Raw genomic sequence first — 8,352 nt, 5'->3', positions numbered from 1 at the left:
AAACTCATCGATAATCTCTTCGTAGGACAAAGTATTTCAATGTTCCCACTCAATGGCAAGTAAAGCTAAACAGTTCAGTCTTTCCTGACCCGGAGATGATCGATAATAGTTCTTTACTCGTTTCAGACAGGAAAAAGATGGTTCTGCTGAACAGTTACCCTGTTTTCCCTAAAATAAGACCTAGTGTGATTGTCGGTGATAGCTGCAATAAAAGCCCTACCCCCCCAATTAAGCCCTAGTTAAAGTCCTTGTAGGTCTTCTTTTCAGGGTAGGGCTTATTTTTGAGGAAACAGAGTAGGGCTTATTTGGGGGGTAGGGCTTATATTGCAGCCAACACCGACAATCACGCTAGGTCTTATTTTAGGGGAAACAGGGTAGTAACCAAAGCGCAAAGATAAATACGCACTGCTGTAATCAATATTGGGGTAAATAACCTGCGATTTTTTTTTCTGCTTTGAATGTTTTGTAGAGCTCCGAAATCGAAGCTTCACCTGTCCTATCAGACACTGTCCCCCCATCACATGGTGTCCGCCGAGAAGCCGAACATCTCCGAAGATGAACGGCGCCGGCACACTGAGTCCAGGTTGATGCCCCACCATCCAAGTGGACATAGAGTTAAAATATAAAAGAGCCGAGCGAAGTGAGGCCATTCCCCGAAGCGTGGCGAGCGAAGCAAGGCCGTGACCGCAAGAGTCCCTGTTACTATGAGCAACCGCAGGGCCGTTTTTTTAAGGCAGGGCAAAAGGGGCAGCTGCCCTGGGCCCTGTCATTGTTGTGGGGCCCAAAGCAGCTGCTTCATACTTGCCAACTATCCTGGTTTAAATTCCCTCGTCCCTTGAGGATTAAGTCCTGTGCTGTGTCCTGACATGTCAGTGTGAAATACTGCTACAAATGCTGCCCAGCTCTGCCCTATTGCTGTGTACGGATGACTCACCTGCAGACACTGTATTTACATGTAAATTACCAGCATTCATATGTAAATAGAGGCGGCTGGCGGCATTGATATGTATATCATGCCCCCTGAGGTCATATCCACAGCAGGCATGTACTGGCCATTGGGACTACAGGGAGTTTCCCGGTGGGCCGATGGCTCAGTGGGCCACTCTGATGTAAGGGGCCTGGAGAAGGGACACTCTGATGTAAGGGGGTGCTGTTGGGACACTCTGATGTAAGGGGGTGCTGATGGGACACTCTGATGTAAGGGGGTGCTGATGGGACACTCTGATGTAAGGGGGCTGGTAATGGGACACTCTGATGTAAGGGAGTGCTGATGGGACACTCTGATGTAAGGGGGCTGGTAATGGGACACTCTGATGTAAGGGAGTGCTGATGGGACACTCTGATGTAAGGGGGCTGTTAATGGGACCCTCTGATGTAAGGGGTGCTGATGGGACACTCTGTTGTAAGGGGGCTGGTGATGGGATACTCTGATGTAAGGGAGTGCTGATGGGACACTCTGATGTAAGGGAGTGCTGATGGGACACTCTGATGTAAGGGAGTGCTCATGGGACACTCTGTTGTAAGGGGGCTGGTAATGGGACCCTCTGATGTAAGGGGTGCTGATGGGACACTCTGTTGTAAGGGGCTGGTAATGGGACCCTCTGATGTAAGGGGTGCTGGTGGGACACTATGTTGTAAGGGGGCTGGTAATGGGGCCCTCTGATGTAAGGGGTGCTGATGGGACACTCTGTTGTAAGGGGGCTGGTAATGGCACATTCTGATGTAAGGGAGTGCTAATGGGACACTCAAAATGTAAGTGGGCCGGTCTGGATGAAGTCCAGGGCCAAATTTCTGTCCCAGTCCAGCCCTGATCCACAGTAATCTCTAGCAACCAATCAACAAGCAGAAATCATGTGCTGTAACTTCTAGCAACTAACCAGTGAGCTGTAATGTGTTCTGTAACCTCTAGAAACCAGTCAGTGAGCGGTAATCATACACTGTAACCTCTGGCAACCAATTGCAATCGCTGCCTGATTTGATACAGTAAACTGATTTTGAGTCTAGCTGCTATTTATTGTATGTCTCAGAGCAGGCGGAGAGTGAAACTGCATGGGGAGGGGGCCCCCAAGAAAAGTTTTGCCCAGGGTTCAATCAATATTAAAGACGGCCCTGAGCAACCGTACGTCCACTTGGATGGTGGGGCTTCAACCTGACTCAGTGCACAGGCGCCGTTCTTCTTCGGAGATGTTCGGCTTCTCTTTGTCCCCCGTACTGCGCAAGCGCTGCGCCTGCGCAGTATGGCCCAGACACTATCCGATAGGCGGACACTTTGTGTCAGAACACCACCCCTGCACACTGCCGCCCTGGGGCCTGGCCTGGAAATCCAGCCCCTGAGTACGGGCACTGCCCCCCCCCCTCCCCCCTCCTGCCCAGGCCAATGTCCAGCTTTCAGATCTCTCACACTTTGAATGACAATTGCGCGGTCATACAACACTGTACCCACATTCTGTTCACACAACTAGCGCTTTCTTTTTGATGATGATTAATAACCTCTGTTTTATCTTTTTATTTTTTACATTATGGAGGAAAAAGAAACATATTAAAAACATTTTTTTAGTTTCTGTTTATAAAATGTAGCAAATAAGTAATTATTTTCCTTCAGTGATGAGCACTGATAGGCAGCACTGGTGAGCACTGATACAGTAGGTATTACTGATAAGCACTGATAGGCAGCACTGGTGATAGGCGGGCATTGATAGGTATCACTGATAAGCACTGATAGGCGTTGATGGACACTGATGGGTGGCACCAATGAGCACTGATAGGCAGCACTGATAGGTATAACTGATGGGCACTGATAGAAAGTACTGATACTTGGCATTGATGGGCACTGATAGAAAGTACTGATACTTGGCATTGATGGGCACTGATAGGCGACACCAATGAGCACTGATGGGCACTGATAGACGGCACAGATGAGCACTAATAGTCATCCTTTATGGGCACTGATAGCTGGCACTGAAAGGTGCCATTGATGGGCACTGAAGGGCACTGATAGGCGGCATTGATGGGCACTAATAGGCAGCACTGATGGGCACTGATAGGCGGCATTGATGGGAACTGATGAAACATTAACTGATGGGTGCTGATGAGGCAGCACTGATAGATGGTACCGATGGGCATTGATAGGGAGCACTGATGGGCACTAATGAGGCTGCACTGATGGGCACTGATTAAGCTGCACTGATGGGCATTGATAAGGTAGCACTGATGAGGCTGCACTGATGGGCATTGATAGGTAGCACTGATGAGGCTGCACTGATGGGCACTGATGAGGCTGCACTAATAGGCAGCACTGATGGGCAATGATGTGCGAATTTTCCTAAGCCGGTATTAAACCCAAAAGTAAACAATTATTATTTTGCAGTTTACTTATTTCTAGGTGTGGTGGCTGCATTAGTTTTCTTTTTTAGGCTTTCTTCTATTTTCATCAGGTGATCCTGCCAGTAAGCCTGTTGTTTTTCAAAAGCACACTCTCTCTAGCAGTTTACATGAATGAGACAACCATTCTACACTGACAGGGGCGCTTACAATGAACAGCTTTTATTTAAATAAATATTTCTGTAAAATATTTACACATATTTGTATATGAGAAAAAAATATTTGTAAAATATTTACAATATTTACATAAGACCTTTATCCCAAAAGGAAAATAAAATGTTTGCTGTGACGGCTTACAAAGTGTTAGCTTGAGTTTGGCTTCAGTGTGTTAGTGTATATACTTGTAAATCTGCTAGTCCATCCAACAGTCCCTCCCCCCCCCCGAATGACAATGCCGCTGTGTCTCCTGTGCCTCCTTCATCCAGAATGGGGGGGGGGGGGGGGCGGCTTAACACAGGAGATGTGTTACTGTTCAGATCACCAGGTGAAAGAGGGAGGAAAAAAGCCAAAGAAAAGAAAATGAATGCAGTCACCCCATCCAATGATTGGTAAAGTGCAATATATGACATTTATGGTTTTGGGGTTTAATACCACTTAAGAATTTTCATGCAAATTTCCATTTGAAATTCTGCTTCTGTATTTAGAGTTACACAGTGTAGTGATCCCCAGAAATGATCTTCGGTTATTTCACAGAAAAGCACAAGTTCCCAGAGCGCTCAAAAGTCGCACTTGTGGTTCCAGAATTCCTATTGGCACCCCGAAGCGCCAGCAGACGCGTTTTGCATGCGCCAAAACGGGGGGGGAGATGGGGGGGGGGAGCAAACGGGGCAAAAGGCTCTGTAAAAAATCATGCAAAGCTCTATGCCACAAAAAGGTGTCGGAGCTTCACGATGCGTTTGGTGGGTAGTGTGCAGGGGGCGCCACATCCTAAACATGGTAAATGAATGAAACGCCATAGAGTTGCATGGACTACACATACACAATCCTAAAAATTCTACAATCTTTATTGATACCTCTTTAAAAAAAAAACATTTTATATTAACTACTAAACAATTTAATATTTCTATTCTATGTAAGGTTAAAAATCTACAAAACACATGAAAAGGCAAATGTCTGGAGCGCATTGACCTTCACTAATAAAGGGTTAAATGTCAGATTCACCCAAGGTTCCTCCTACATTCACTGGCCAATCATTCCATAAAACAAATTTCCATCCAACTTTCCTCTTTTTGTTGTTAATGTTTTTGGTTTTTTTTAGTGACGTTTACCAGCTAATATCTTTGGATTTGGTGGACTTTTTCCATGGTAGAGCAATGGGCACGTGAGCATCAGCACTGGACCAGGGAGCAATGGAAGAAGGTGGCCTTGGTAGACCCGACTCCACAACTTGATGGACCATGGTAGAGCTTACTCCATAACTCGGTGGACCATGGTAGACCCGACTCCATGACTTGGTGGAACATGGTAGACCCGACTCCACAACTTGGGGACCCTGGTAGACCCGACTCCACAACTTGGTGGACCATGGTAGACCCGACTCCACAACTTGGTGGACCATGGTAGACCCGACTCCACAACTTGGTGGACCATGGTAGACCCGACTCCACAACTTGGTGGACCATGGTAGACCCGACTCCACAACTTGGTGGAACCATGGTAGACCCGACCTCACCACATAGTAGACCATGGTAGACCCGGCCCCACCACATGGTAGATTTTGGTAGACCTAACCTCACCACATGGTAGACCCAACCCCACAATGTGGTATATCATGGTAGGCCCGACCCCATCATGTGGAAGACCCGACCCCACCACACCACACAGTAGACCATGGTAGACCCGACCTCACCACATGGTAGACCATGGCAGAACCGATCCTATCCCACTTGGTAGATCCAACCCCACCACATGGTAGACCAGTGTTTCTCAACTCCAGTCCTCAAGGCGCTCCAATAGGTCATGTTTTGAGGCTTGCTATTACTTTGCACAGGTGATTTGATCAGCTTCACTGCCCTTAGGTATTACCACAGCTGTTTCATCTTGGAGGGAAATCCTGCAAACATGACCTGTTGGGGCGCCTTGAGGACCTGAGTTGAGAAACACTGTGGTGACCTTGGTAGACCCAACCCCACCACATGATAGACTATGGTAGACCTGACCCCACCACTTCGTAGACCTAACCCCACCACAGGGTAGTCAACTGTAGACCCGTCCCCACCACATGGTAGACAATTGTAGACCCAACTCAACCACATGTAAGACCATGGTAGACCTGACCCCACCACATGGTAGACCCGACCTGACCCCACCACACCACATGGTAGACCATGGTAGGCCAGAACCCACCACAGGTTAGACCATGGTAGACCTGACCTCACCTCATGGTAGACCCGAACCCACCACATGTTTGACCATGACAGAACCAGCCCTATTACCACTTGGTAGACCCAACCTCACCACATGTTAGACCATGGCAGAACCAACCATATACCACTTGGTAGACCCAACCCCACCACATGGTAGACCATGGTAGACCCAACCCCACCACAGGGTAGTCAATTGTAGACCTGTCCCCACCACATAGTAGAACCGACTCCACCACAAGGGTAGACAATGGTAGACCCAACTCAACCACATGTAAGATCATGGTAGACCTGACCCCACCATGTGGTAGACCATGAGATGGGGTCGGGTCACTATGCTCTTTGGATTGGCCTGAAAAGATAAAACTCTGAGGTGCCAAACCAACAGGAATTTCTAAACTTTACCATAAACAAGAGAATTCCCAAATGTTATCAGACACATATCATCACATCTTATCATACACAAAGTATCAAAGAAAATCGTATAAACCTCTATTTTCATTGCTCAGTATAAAAGCAGATTAGTAGTTCTATGGAGATATTTACACTGACCAAGTCATGACTTTATGACCACTGATAGGTAAAGTCACAGTGTATATGGATTTATATTATACATAATATGTGATATCTATGTGATGTGTGGGACCCCCCCCCCTTTTCGATCTTACTCCATGTTTGCCATCATTGAGAACCAATTCAATATACACTCACAGGCCACTTTATTAGGTACAATTGCTTGATAACACAAATTGCAGTGAGCGGCAGTTGTGTGGAGGGAAAATGCCTTGAGTCAGAGGAGAATGGGGCAGACCAATTCCAGATGATAGAAAGACAACAGTAACTCAAATAACCCCTCGTTACATACAAGGTATGCAGAATACCATCTCTGAACACACAACACATCCAACCTTGAAGCAGATGGGCTACAGCAGCAAAAGACCACATCGGGTGCCACTCCTGTCAGCTAAGAACAGGAAACTGAGGCTACAATTGGCACAGGATCACCAACACTGGACAATAGAAGACTGGAAACGTTGCCTGGTCTGATGAGTCTGGATTTCAGCTCCGACATTCAGATGGTGGGGTCAGACTTTGGCGTCATGGATCCATCCTGCCTTGTATCACCGGTCAGGCTGGTGGTGGGGGTGTAATGGTGTGCGGGATGGGGTATCACTGGTTCAGGCTGGTGGTGGGGGTGTAATGGTGTGGGGGATGGGGTATCACCGGTTCAGGCTGGTGGTGGGGGTGTAATGGTGTGGGGGATGGGGTATCACCGGTTCAGGCTGGTGGTGGGGGTGTAATGGTGTGGGGGATGGGGTATCACCGGTTCAGCAGGTGGTGGGGGTGTAATGGTGTGGGGGATGGGGTATCACCGGTTCAGGCTGGTGGTGGGGATGTAATGGTGTGGGGGGGGGGGGGGAATATTTTCTTGGCACACTTTGGGCCCCTTGGTACCAATTGAGCATGGTTTAATCACCACGGCCTACCTGAGTATTGCTGGTGACCATGTCCATCCTTTATGACTACAGTGCCCCCATCTTCTGATGGCTCCTCCCAGCAGGATAATGCCCCATGTCCCAAAGCTCCAATCATCTCACCACTGGACAATGAGGTCCCTGTCCTCCAATGGCCTCCACACTCACCACATCTCATCCAATAGAGCACCTTTGGGATGTGGTGGAAAGGGAGATTGCTCACCATGGATGTGCAGCCGAGAAATCTGCAGCAACTGTGTGATGTCATCATGTCACTATGGAGCAAAATCTCTGAGAAACGTTTCCAACACCTTGTTGTGTCTATGCCACCAAGAATGAAGGTCAAAGGGGGTCCAACCCGCTACTAGCAAGGGGGACCTAATAAAGTGGCCGGTGAGTGTAGATTTATGTTGTACATTGATATATTAATTTTGTATTGATATATATTGTCTATTTATGGAGATCATTTATTTCTTGGCGTGGATCCTGTTGAGGCAAAGAGATGGTGAAACGCGTTGATCAGGAACGCCATACACTAAGAGATCATATCTCGTGGGATGATATATTATAGATTACTTTTTTTGTTGTTTTTTTTGTTTTTTTAAAACAGAATATGAGCCGATGGTCATTCTTTATGCCGTGCCGGATGTCTTTTATTGTAATAAACTCTTGTGGAATTTTAATGTTTTTTTTGTCTCTATGAGGTACAAGGAAAGTCGCACTTTTTTTTTTTTTTTACCTTCTCTCCACCCATGATTGGAGGACTGAGGGGGCGTGTGTGATTTTTGTCTGGATTAGGGATGGTAGCAGTCTAGTATGGCCCCGCCCTCTGCTCCTCTTGTCATTTCAAGAATCTACAACCTTTTTATTAAAATAATCCCTGGTGATCCTGCCATGAAGGCCCTCATTCCAGCACTTCCTATTACAGGGTGACAACTGTCTCCCAGCCGTGCCCCTGCGTTGTCACCCTGTTCATCTGCCCCCCCCCTTGTGGAGACTGCAAGTGGCTGTGCCGACACACACTGGGCCACTAGGGGGCGTGTATACAGGAAATGGCTGAATGATGGAAAAGGATGAAAATTGTATATTATGGGGGGGGGGGGGGGATCCTTATTTATACACAGAGTATTAAT

General features: G+C 47.4%; 1 long non-coding RNA gene across 1 annotated transcript; it reads right to left on the bottom strand.

Moving 5' to 3' along the window:
- Positions 1–4,369: 4,369 nt before the first annotated feature.
- LOC143935054 (uncharacterized) lies at positions 4,370–8,344 on the bottom strand. The gene is made up of 2 exons (XR_013263450.1): positions 6,036–8,344; positions 4,370–5,653 (listed from the first exon to the last, which is right to left on the bottom strand). It is a non-coding gene; the product is annotated as an uncharacterized LOC143935054 (long non-coding RNA).
- Positions 8,345–8,352: the final 8 nt, after the last annotated feature.

This window comes from Lithobates pipiens, unplaced genomic scaffold, assembly GCF_037356315.1.
Source record: "Lithobates pipiens isolate NorthernLeopardFrog02 unplaced genomic scaffold, aLitPip1_a1.2 Scaffold_28, whole genome shotgun sequence".
NCBI lineage: Eukaryota > Metazoa > Chordata > Amphibia > Anura > Ranidae > Lithobates > Lithobates pipiens.
The sequence above is the reverse complement of the archived record's forward strand: the minus strand, read 5'-3'. Positions and strand labels throughout refer to the sequence as shown.